At 40.9% G+C, this 13068-nt stretch overlaps 1 protein-coding gene across 1 annotated transcript in view; it reads right to left on the bottom strand.

Moving 5' to 3' along the window:
- The window catches only part of LOC134344228 (GTPase NRas), a 59422-nt gene extending 47254 nt beyond the window's left edge, over positions 1-12168 (bottom strand). Inside the window, exon 1 of the mRNA XM_063043676.1 lies at positions 11865-12168. The gene's annotated coding sequence lies outside the window, so the exon portion shown is untranslated. The remainder of the gene's footprint in view (positions 1-11864) is intronic.
- Between the last annotated feature and the right edge of the window lie 900 nt (positions 12169-13068).

Genomic DNA, 13068 nt, shown 5'->3' with positions numbered 1-13068 from the left:
TGATACATTAATTCCACACAGCATCAATTTTGCATTTTGGAAATAAAAGCAAGCTGCATTAGTGGCAAGACCACTCAAAACGCTATGATGAACCTTTAAAGTGAATTTATGAAGCCACATATCCACTCAACCAAGTTACTATACAAATTATTTCTTACCCTTCACATCCATTGGGCACTGAAAGACATTAACTGCTGGGAATGAATATGAAGCTCAACAGCAACTGGAACACCCAAACACAACAGACCTTGCATCATTTTATTTTTATAAGCAAGTTCTTCAGACAGAACAACACAAAACAGCTTAGTATCTTAAACAGATCAGATCCAGTACTGATGATAAAATAATTGCACCATTTGCTGGGTTTTAAAAGTTGATAAGCGGTAATGTCAATAATACTCATGAGAATAGATGCACACAAGGGCCAACTCCCAACACAACCAGAAGGAAGAAAAATGGTGATATAAAAAGTTTGTTTTACATTATCTTTTCTGTTGCCATATATCACATGCAATCCATTCAAGGCAGATGAACCACAGTATAGTCAATTTCCTGTGATATTATTTTAGATCTTCACCATAGTTCTTTGAACAAACCTATCAGTGTATGCTTTTGTAAATACTAAGTAAATACAACATAACTAAACCTATAAATGTGCCTAATAAGATTTGGAAATAAGTGATATAGTGCACATATTATCTTTGAGAAACTCCCCCAACTGTTGATCGAACCAGTCTTAAAATAGCAAGGGGCGTATTATGGAGATACAGGTACATCAATCCAAAACTACATTAGTTGGAAAGTCAACCGCACAGCCTCCATAAAAAGTCTCATGTATAAGTTGTGGAGATACCCATCCATTTTTCTACCCACCAGCCTACCACTACTGTGTTGTGTTACAGTGCAAAATAGGATATAGTCTGACCGAATTTGACAATTCAATTCCGAACATTAATAAAGCATCTTCAGCAGTGGAAACTTACACCACCACAAATGGGAACTTCATGACCCAGTTTTATTCCACAATTCAGCAAGGATGGTAACTGATCTTAATTTGATAAGGAGCGTTGAAGATATTAGCCCCCTAAGAACGAGGTATCAACTAGTAAACTCTGAATAGGACTACAGTATATTTGTGCTGTAAAGCAAACATCAACCAATAACAGCTAATGAAGGGTATTGGCCTGAAACATTAGACTGTTTATTCCTCTCCATAGATGCTGCCTGACCTGCTGAGATCCTCCAGCAGATTGATGGTGAACAATTAAACAGATTAGAAGAACATGCTACCTCAAGAAGGTCACTATTCTTAAAGATGGCAGAATCCAAACTGCAAGTGCCAAAATGGAAGGGTAAGTATTTACAAACATCCTCAGCAAGTACCAGTGGCCGATCTACCTCTGCTTCTCCCCAAGCTATCACAGACGTCATCTTTCAGTCAATTTGGTTTCTTCCAAATGACAGACAAGTAACTTAGAACAATAGATACCAACAAATACTATGTGATCAGACAGTGCTTTGCTATGCTAAAATTTCTAGTGCAGAATAGTCACCGTCTAACCAAGCTGTTCCAATATAGCTGCAACAGAGGTATCTATTTAACAAAGTGGAAAATTGCCAGGTTTGCTTCATTCAAAAAATAAACCAAGTCCAATACACCAACTACCACTATTCAGAAAAATTAGATATCAATTATGGTATTAAGCACTCATTCACATTAAAAGGAAAATGCTGGGGATCAATAACATTTCCATTTTATTTTAGATTTGCAACATCTGTAGTTACTGATTTCTCCCACATTCTAAAGGTATATGGTAAATTGTGGGCATGCTGTGTTGGTGCCAGAAGCACGATGACACTTGTGGGCTGCCTCCAACACATATTTAGACTGTTGATCATTGATGCAAAATAACGCATACCATTGTATGTTTTGATGTACATGTGACAAATAAAACTAATATTTGATTTTCACTTAGTTTCAGCAAGAGTTAGTTTCAGCTTTACCAGGTCTATCTGGCTGCAGGTCTCATTAGTACCTAGGTGCCAACCTGAACAAAATAGCCAAATCCCAGGCTTTAACAGCCCTTGACATAAAGGCAGCACTTGACTAAGCTGGATTTCAAATAGCCTCTAAATGACTGAAGTCAGAAAGAGTCAAGGTAAAAATTCTCAAAAGGCTGGACTCTTACTTCATAGAAAAACGGTCATTTGTTGGAAGTCATTACCATCAGGTGTCCTAACATGAATATCCTTCACAAAATTTTGTTAAACTGGAACATCTCATAACCCACTGATTAAAAACATCTCCCTTCTATTATCAAAGAGTATGACCATATTTAACGATAATCAGAATGTTAAAAAGGAGTATACCAACTAGAATCAATCCTCCACCTTTAGGATAACCAAGGAGCCATGGAGAACATGCACGTCTGTACTCTCCTACTCCCTGGCAGATTAACAGCCATACACAGATTCCAGATGGCAATGTCAATCATTAACATCCGAAAACCTAAAACATAGGTGTCACTCGTGTCCCTTTTCTTTCCTTCCCTACAAAGCTGATCAAACTAAAGGGGAAATAATGGGATACATAGAATAATACATCACAATACACTACATTATCTGTGCTGACTATGATGCCATATCCAACTGAAACTATCAAACAGTACATGATCCATATAACACCATTCCCTGTGTAATCATATAACTGTCAAAATTTCTCTTAAATGCCACTACCAGGTCTGCTTCTAGTTCACGTTCAGCAGTACTTTCCAGGCACTTATAACCCTCTGTACACATCTTCTTTAAACAGTTTCCTCTCTCATGTCCTCTAATAATTTACATTTCTCTGCTGTGGGGGTAAAAAAAAAAGCTGTTTACCCCATCTATGCCTCTCCAATGCTATAAACCTCTATCAAGGCTCCTCTCGGCCTCCAAAATTTAAGAGAAACAAAATCAAATTTGTCCAACTTCTCCTTATAGCTAATACACGCTAATCCAGACAGCATCCTGGTGAAACTTTTTCATCCTCTCCAAAGCCTCCCCATCCTTCCTGTAATTGAATTGCCACACCAGAACCGCACACAATGTCCCAAATGCAATCTAACGTCTTGACTCTTAAACTCTATGCTCGATCTGATGAAGGAAAGCACGTGCATATCAAAATGAAGTAAATGACTTGGAGTGAAAAGGCACTGCAACAAAATGGTTCTATGAATTTATTTTATGATTTTGATAGCTATTGCTTTGAATTATCATTTGTAACACAATTTCCTTTTTCTGCTGCTTACAGATCAAACTATTTTTCTCCCTCCCCAAAATACTTCCAATAAGATTAAAGTGTACTGAAGATTTCGGTAAATTACATTTATACACTCAGAGGCAATGTTATTAGGTAAATAAATTTGCATTTGTTAATGCAAGTATCTTGTTAGCCAATCATGTGGCAGCAACTCAATGCTTAAAAACATACAGACATGGTAAGGAGGTTCAGTTGTTGTTCAGATAGAAGTGACTTTGACCATGAAATGATTGTTGGTGCCAAATGGGGTAGTTGGAATATCTCAGAAACTGTTGCTCTTCAGGGATTTTCACGCAGAACAATCTCTAGTTTACAGAGAATGGTGAGAATTTTTTTTTTAAAAACATGCAGTGAGCAGCAGTTGTGTGGGTAAAAATGCCTCATTAATGAGATGAGAGAAGAATGGCCAATGCCTCAAGCTGACGGGAAGGCAACAGTAATTTAAAATAACCAACTGTTACAACAAAAGAGCATCTCTGAATGCATAACACGTCGAATCTTGAAGTGGACAACCTACAGCAGATCACACTGGGTTAACAGAGAGACCACTGGCTATATATTGCTTCTACTACCTTGTAACATCTGACAACATGTGAGGACAAGTTCATCAAATGGTATTATCTCAAAGGGAGAAAGAAAGAGGGAAAATTGTAAGAGTTCTGGGTCTAAGTGGCTAAAGACATAGAGGAAAATAATAGAACAATTAAATTCTACGATGCTCAGAAACTCAACAAGCATATAGAGACTTAAGGGAAAGGCCAAAGACTAAAACATTACTGGGGAGGGACAATGTCATGCTGGGATTTCAAAAGTCTGAGGAAGCCAAGTCATTGGGTATATTTAAAGAGGGGGGGACAGGCTCTTGATTAGTAAGGATGCTAAAGGTTATGGGGAGATGTACTATGGGGTTGAGAGGGAAAAAAAATCAGCCATGATCGAATGGCAGGGAAGACTCGGTGGCCCAATTCTGCTCCTACATCTTATGCTTGAAATTGTTAAAATCACGCCATTGCCAGACTGAGCGCCAGCAAGTACACTGTTAATGAATTTTTTTAAAATTAGTTTGAGTTAGGTTGTAAAAGCAGAGTTTCACTATGTTTGTGAAAGAGGGAAGGCTGCCTTTTTGATTTACCCAGTGTGATGACACTTGCACAAAACTTCACCAGACATAGTAAGATAATAGATAGCTTGATTGTCACTGGCATTCCCATGTCAAGGATACCTAATAAAGTGACAGAATTGACAGAGGATCCTTTCAGAGATTCTAAGAAGTGATTACAATGTCCATAAAAAGTATTTACCTCCTTCAATATGACACACCAAATCATCACTGGTGCAGCCAATTGGTTTTAGCAATCATATAATTAGTTAAATGGAGATCACCTTTATGCTGTCAAGGTGTTTCAGATGATTGTAGTAAAAATACACCCGTATCTGGAAGATCCAACTGCTGGTGAGTCAATATCCTGGCAAAAACTACACCATGAAGACAAAAGAACACTCCAAGCAACTCTGTGGAAGCCAAACATCGCACATCATCAAAAGCACACCATCCCTACCATGAAGCATGGTGGTGGCTGCATCATACTGTGGGGATGCCTCATAGCAGCAGGTTCTGGAAGGCTTGTGGGGGTAGATGGTAAAATGAATGCAGCAAAATACAGGGAAATCCCAGAGGAAAAGCTGATGTACTCTGCAAGAGAACTGCAACTTGGCAGATTTGTTTTCCAGCAAGACAATGACTCCATGCATAAAGCCAAAGCTACAGAGGAATGGCTTAAGAACAACAAAGTTAATGTCCTGGAGTGGCCCAGTCAGAGTCCAGACCTCAATCCAATTGACAATTTGTGGTTGGACTTTAAAAAGGGCTGTTCACTCATGATCCCCATTCAATCTGACAGTGCTTGAGCAGTTTTGTGAAGAATGGGGGAGGGGGTGAAATAGCAGTGTTCAAATATGCAAAGCTGATAAAGATCTATTCACATAGATTCAAGGCTGTAATTACTGCCAAAGGTGCATCTACTAAATACTGACTTGAAGGGGGTGACTAATTATGCAATCAATTATTGTGTTTAATAATTATAATAAATTTAGACCAATTTGTAAAAATTTGTTTTCACTTCGACACAAGAATTTTTTCCTGTTGATCAGTGTCAAAAAAGCCAACTTAAGTCCATTGTGAATCAATGTTGTAAAAACAACAAAATATGAAAACTTTCGGTGGGGGTAATGAATACTGTTTATAGCCACTGTAAATATACAAAGCAGAATAGGGGTCTCTGGATAGAGATAGTACTTTTGATGTCTGGCATGCTGCTCCCTACCAGACAGGGTGGACGGGCATCACTGGTCCTCATCCATCTCCTAAATCTCTCACGTGTGGGCTCCAAGCGCCATACCCTGGTAAACCGCTTCAGCTGGTGGGCTAAACCAGGTGAGGGGGTGGTGTTAACACAGCACCACTGGGCGGAGGACCTTCATGATGAAGTCACTGGCCGGGATGGAAAGGTTCTCAGATGAACTATAATGGCCACGTGTTCATGACCAAGGCGAGCCACCTAGTTGGAGGAAATTGGCTGTGGTCAAACCTGAAGAGGGTTGGGCTCCGCCAAGTTTCAGATGCCCAAGACACACCGCATGATGAGCACACCAAAAAGCTGGTGCAAAGCTTGTCGTGATGGCGCTCCGACCACTCCACCAGGACTTAAGGGCGCAAGAAGAAGAAGAAATATAGAATACAAATAATGCAAAAAAATGTTAACATTTAGGAATGTTACCCAAGTACAGCCAATCTAAATTCAATAAAGCCAAAGATACTTGAAAAATTCTCTTTTATGTCATTGTGTTAAAGGCAAAAAAAAACCAACTGCTTAAGGATTTTGGGATGTAATTTGATAAGATAGCTCAAACATTCAGGACTAATTTGCAAATGCCACAACATAGAATACACCATAGTAGGAAATTAAACCTATTGATTAATGGCTCCTGCAGAAAATACCCTACGGTTCAGAATTGGGTTATCGTGAACATACTGTATGTCTCAAAATATATAGTGCAAAAGACAAATAATGAAATAGTGTCCATGAATCATTCAGAAATCTGATGGCAAAGGGGATGTTTTTCCTTAAACATTTGAGTCTGGGTCCTGTACTTCCTCCCTGATTATAGTAATGAGAAGAGGATGGTGAAGGTCCTTAATGGTTGCCCTTAATATTGGCATAAGAACATGATTTGCTACTGATAACAAAATGAGGCTGGCAAATAATAAAGTTGACCTTACGAAGCAGAAAGCTTGGTGGCACTGAACGTATTTATTGTAAAAGCACAAGGTTATCTATTCTGGGAATAAACCCAGACAAAATGAAAAGACAGAGTTGAGCACAAGCATAGAAACAGACAAATGGTAAATTTTGCAAAGTTATGAAGGTTAGGTAATATCATTAAAATAGGGTCAATATCACTATCGACTTTGAAATAAATACAGCCGGTCTGTCAGCCCCAGTATTCAAGTAGGTGAATAAAGAAAATAACTTATTCTAGGGTAACTAGTTAGAAGGATTGACAAACTGAAATTGCTATTTAAGAGTGAAGAGGGGACTGGAGAAATTACTTCATCCATGGCAATTCAAACAAAATAATTTTAACAAAAAACAGCTCAGGCAAAAGCAATGAAAGTTACAAAGTTTCAGAGATACTTTAGCAAAGAACCAGAAATTGCAATACAGGTTGCGTACCCCTTATCTAAAATGCTTGAGACCGAAATAGTTTCAGATTTCGGAATATTTAATATGATAGCTTGGGATCACCATAATTTCTGACTATAATGCGTTACCAATAAGTAGTATGTCTCACTTGTTCATCACACAGTAAAAATAATTACCTACCATTAATATAATGAAAATATAGTGAGTACTGGGTAACAAAAGCAGCACAGCAGCATTGGAAGAATACCTGAATCAGCTGTTGAACAACATACAAAGGCAAGTTTTCAGTCTCCACCTACCTATGTTTTAAAAGATTACAGTACACTGTATGTGTATTTTACTTTTTTAAGGTTTTATGTAAGGTTGAGACTTGTCCTGGTGTTAGATTTTCACTCAATAAATTTACCTGCTGCCTCACGATCAGCAGACTCTTTAAATGCCGTACCTTTTCTTAAATTTCTGCAACCAGCCCAGTGAATATTCACAATTACCTTCAATTTTCAGTTCGTCGAAATTGATCTTTGCTTGCTTCATGATCAGCATACCATTAAGTCACACGTTTATTCCAACCCTGATAGATTCATTCTTTCAATACACATTTGAGATCTTTATTTTGCACTTTATACAATGTTTTGTCTATTTTTCATTACCTTCTGTTCATTACATATATGAAATCACTTCTCAGAACTGTCTGTGATGCACAGAGACCCGCACATCACCTGGGAACCTTCCCAGCGTCTTGTGGAATTTTCTATTTGTGACATCATGTCAGCACTCAAAAAATCTTGGATTTCAGAGGTTTTCAGGTTTTAGGATTCTGGGTAAGGGGTACTCAACCTGTATTAATGACCTTTTTCTGTGTTGTAAGCTTCCATGTGAAGATACTTGCTTTCAAAGAAATGTAGTGTCCAAAAAGGTGAGTAAAATCATGGCAGTTGTCATTGATAGCACTATCAAGCAGCACCCTATCACCAACAAAATACTCAAACTCCCATTTTCTGTTTTGTCAGGACCACACAACTCCACAGATCATTACAATTAAATGCCAGAATTGAGGTGATTGGGGTAGCACAGTGGTGCAGCCGATTTCCTCCTACATCCCAAAGATATGCAAATTGTTTCATTAATTAGCCATTGTAAATTGTCTCTACTGAGGTGATGGAGGGATAGAAACTTTATTGATCCCAAAGGAAATTAGTGTCACAGTGGCATTACAAGCATACAGATATTACAGGAGGAGTAGAAAGAATAAAAAATAAGTTATCATGAACAGTCTAACAAGAGGGGGTCATCACTTCCCCCGCTATAGGTTGACTCATTATAGAGCTTAATGGCCAAGGGTAAGAATGCCGTCATATAGTGCACTTTAGAGCGGAGCAGTTGTCTTAATCTATTACTAAAAGTGCTCTGGTCAGCCAAGGTGGCATGCAGAGGTTGAGAAATATTGTCCAGAATTGCCTGGATTTTCCATAGGGTCCTTTGTCCTACCAGAGTCTCCAGTGCGTCCAATTTGACTCCTATACAGAGCCAGCCTTTCTTATCAGTTTATTGAGCCTGTTGGCATCACCACGTTGATACCATTGCCACAGCACAGACTGGTAGAACATGTGAAGGAGAGGCCTGCATACTCCAAAGGACATCAGTCTCCTCAGGAAGTAGAGGAGACTCTAGCCCTTCGTGTACACAGCCTCTGTGCTGGTGCTCCACTGAAGTCTATCACCCAGGACTGGAAGGGAGCTTGATGAAAATGTTGTGGGATTAGTGCAATTGGGTTCTTGATGGCCAACAAACTTGGTGAATTGAAGAACTTATTCCCATGCATTATGATTGTGATTAAAGGTTAAACGTTTGAACAATTGTCTCACAGTATGTGTGAAAACTGAAGTTAGTGAGCGTCAAGGGAAATACATTTCACTGGTTTGTATCAAGCCTCACACAAAGGAAGGTCACTGTGGATATCAGTAGTGTATCAGCCCAGACACAGCAAGAGTTCCTCAGGGCAATAATATGGATATGCTTTATCAATGATTCTTGCTCCATCATAGGTCAGAATGTTCAACTCCTTAGAAAACAAAAAGGAGTGCATGACTGCATGCAGCAAGTCCTAGATAATATAGGCTGATACATCTAGTAATATGTGCATGAGAACCACACCAGTAAATGACCTTCTCAATTTGAGAGTCCAATCACCACCTACAAATCCCTACAATCAGCACCAAAGACCAAAACTTCAATTGAAGCCACATTAATAATGGGTTGGAAGAATGCATATCTTATTGACATTCCAATATCTACAAGGCAAACAACATGTTTAAAGTGGTAATCTGTTTAGCTGTCTAGAAGAGTGAAATTCAAACTTATTCAAGCTTGGCATCATCCAGATCAAAGCCACACACCACTCTGTAGATTCACTCTAACACTTCAGTGTATCACCTACAATTGCTCAGTGATTACTCTCCTAGGCTAATCTAACTACATTTCCAAAACCTGTTAACTTTATGGCCAAGAGGGACATGGAAACATCATCTGCACGTTCTCCTGTAAGTCACAAACTTTCCATTTCAGAAAGAGTTTGTTGTTTCTCCCTCATCTTTGCATCTGAATTCTCAAACTTCCCAATGAATTCTTGTTAGACTATCAAACTATCAACTCTTGTTAGTACCTACTCTGGGATTGGTAGCACAGTGGTTAGATTTACAGATTAGAAACCTAGACCAACAGCCCAGACAGAGTTCAACAATGGAATTTAATTTAAAATAAAACTTTTGGTAATGATGACCTGAACATCAAAGAAACTCACCTAGTTCACTACTTCTACCTCAAGGGGAGGAAATCTGACATTTGTACCCAGTGGATGATTCTGATTAATTTCCAACTGCCCTCCTAGAAATCCATGCAAAACTCAGTTGACTAGTAAATGTACTCTGAAACAGGATTAAAAAAAAGACAACCCAGGCAGCAAATTGGCACCTGTTAAGTTGCTCAATGCCCAGTCAACCTTGCAGACTTCATCTTTCCTTCTTTACCATACCCTTGAACTCCCTTTGTGCCACCCTTCCCAAATTTCCTTCTCCATTTTGTGTCAGCCCCCCGACGAAAACTCCCAAGTCCCTTTCATGTTGACCAAAACACCCGCGATCTGTGTCACCCCCCATTTCTTTGAGCTGCCTGCATGCCATTCCCCCTATGTGCCCTTGCTGCCAGTTCCTTTACTGCTCTTCTCACTGTTCCCTCCTGCCCATTTCACTTCAACCCCCCTTTCATTGCAGCCCTCCTCCCATGATCAACTGGTTCAGAAGCCTACACCTACCCCTAATATACATGAACGAACATCTAGATGTAAATATCTCAAACTCACAGTTCAGTTCACTAAGTTTGTGTGCGCACAGGTGCAATGAAAAACTTGCAGCTACAGGGATGCAACATTCAAAAGAAAAATAAGTGACACAGAAGAGAACACAGAACAAAAAACAAATCTCCACTGTAGTGCTCATGGTGTCGCTACGCTCAGATAGGGATTAGAGTTGTACAGGTTACTTCAAGAACCAAACAGTTGAAGGAAAGTAGCTCAAGATTCAAGATTGTTTAATGTCAGTTCCTGTACACAAGTATAAGGAGAACAAAACAATTGTTACTCTGGATCTGATGCAGCACAAAAAGAACTCAGTAAGATAAAGACAATAATATAAAAACAATAGATAGAAACACTTAAGATAGCTTATACATAAAAGTTGATTATATATCCATAAGGTGACAGACAGGAAATAATAAAGTAGTGGTAGCGTGGTAGGGTGAAGGTGTTGATCAGTATTACTCCCTAGGGAAAGTAACTTTTTTTTGTTTGGTGGTTTTGGCATGGATGCTACGCAGCCTCCTCCCTGCCGGGTGTGGGACAAACAGTCCATGAGTAGAGTGGGTGGGATCCTTCACGAAGTGACTGACCCCTCTCCAGCACCTTTCCATATACATGTCCCGTATGGTGGGTAGGCTGGTGCCAGTGATGTGTTGGGCAGTTTTGACTCTATGTTAAAGAGCCTTCCTGTCCACCACAGTGCAGTTTCCACATCAAACAGTGATGCAGCTTACTAGGCTGCTTTCTGCTGCACGTCTGTAGAATGATGTGAGTATGGATGTGCAAAGTCCAGCTCTCTTCTCCCCTTTATTGCACTTCCTTTGTTCCACCCAATACACCCTTCTCCCTCCATCCCTCAATTACCTTCCTCTCTTACTCATCTCCCTTGTCCCTTTGCCTGGATGATTAACACCTTGGTACGGCAACTCCTCTTGCGTGGAACCACAAGAAAATACAGTGAGTCGTGGACACAGCTCAGCACATCACAGAAACCGACTCCACTCCATGGACCCTGTCTATAATTCTTGCTGCTTCAGTAAAGCAGTCAGCACATTCAAAGTCCCCCCCCCCCACCTATCCCAAACACGTTCTCTTTTCCCTTCTCCCATACAAAAGCTCGAAAGCACATACCATGCAGCTGGAGGACCTGCTATTAGAAAGGCCCCCCTTGTACAAGATGGACTCTTGACCTCACAATCTACCTCGTTGTAATCTTGCACTTCAGCGGTTCCCTGCACTGCACTTTTCCAGCAGCTTTCACACTTTATTCTACATTATTATTGTTCTACCTCAATTCACCGGGTAACGATTTGATCTGTATGACAGTATGCAAGACGAGCTTTTCTCAGTATCTCAGTGCATGTGACAATAATAAACCAATACCATCCCTTTCAAGCCCTCCCACCCTCCGTCCCCTCACCCCCTCCCTCCAACCCTCCCCTCCTTTGCCGCCTCTTCCTATTACCCTCCTCCCCAAAGGCAGGACCGTGGCCCTCTTTTTCCTCACCCTTTCTCTTCAGCCCCGGCGCCGGGAGCGACGAGTGTCCGTGTGGGGAGGGGGGGTGGTTCAGAGCATGCGCGGTGCCATCGCCCCGCCCGGCCGCTAACGGCTGCGCTCGCGCCCGGTCCCGTTCCCGTGCTCGCGCCTCCGCCGAAACTTTCTGCCCCGAACACACCCTGTCGCAGGACCCCAACCAGCTGCCTCTGCTACATCCTCCAAGCAACCCTCCTTATCCGGCCATCGCGCCAGCTCCGTACTCTTACGCGCCAGCCCGAAGCTGCCGTTCCTGTCAACTATTGATGTCAGCGCTCCTGTTAGGGACGTGAACTTTTATTTTTCAGGCAAAATAGGTGCAACAAATGAAGGGGCTTTCGGCGGCGGGTCGTGCGCAAGCGCAGTTGCGGTGCCGGTTTCCGGGGAACGGTATTGTTTCGTTGGTGAGAAAGTGCGGTGACGTCAAATGACGCGCGGCGCTATAAATAACCCATATATAAGCGCAGTGAGCGGGCAGTCTGGCCATCGGAGCGGGGACGGTCGGGGGAGTGGCCGTCTCTGGCCAGCCCAGCTACTGATCTCTCCCCCCACAGTGCAGAATGGGGAGCTGTTGTGTGATTTACTCTTTAAAGTCTACGGGCAAGCCGGAGTGCGCTCTTCAGAGGGACAGATCGGAGAGAGCATAAATAACTCCAGTTCAGTTGGCTTGGGGCTTCAGATAACCATCTACTTCGATGGTTTCTTTGGTTATAGATGACATTTTTTTTAAAAAAAGCTTTCCATTTAGATTCTGCAGTTAAACATGGGTGAAAGACTTGCTCATCTGCAATGATGAGATCTGTAGTGTTGGCCTCGATAATAAAGATAGCTAGTGCACCTGTAAATTCTGCAAAGCACAGTATTCAATCGGCGAAGATAGTTTAACGTGCTCGGTAGTGGCGGTCTTAGATTATAATTAGGAGCAAATGCTTTTGATCAAAAATGACTCCTTAATATCCAGAGATTCACTACTTGGCTGAATTCAATGATCGAGCCTCTGACAGCTCACTTGGAAAGAGAATTCCGAACATTCATCTATCTCTAATTGGAAGAATGACTCCCCCTGACCGAAATTACGGAGTATAGTTCTTAGACTTAACTCCCTGCTTCACCCAGGAAAAATCTGCTCTCTATCAACCCTATAAAATCCTGTAAGATTTTTGTCGGTGTCAGTAAG

The sequence above is a fragment of the Mobula hypostoma genome, chromosome 3, assembly GCF_963921235.1.
Source record: "Mobula hypostoma chromosome 3, sMobHyp1.1, whole genome shotgun sequence".
Taxonomy (NCBI): Eukaryota; Metazoa; Chordata; class Chondrichthyes; order Myliobatiformes; family Myliobatidae; genus Mobula; species Mobula hypostoma.
This window is presented reverse-complemented; position numbering and strand designations above follow the sequence as displayed.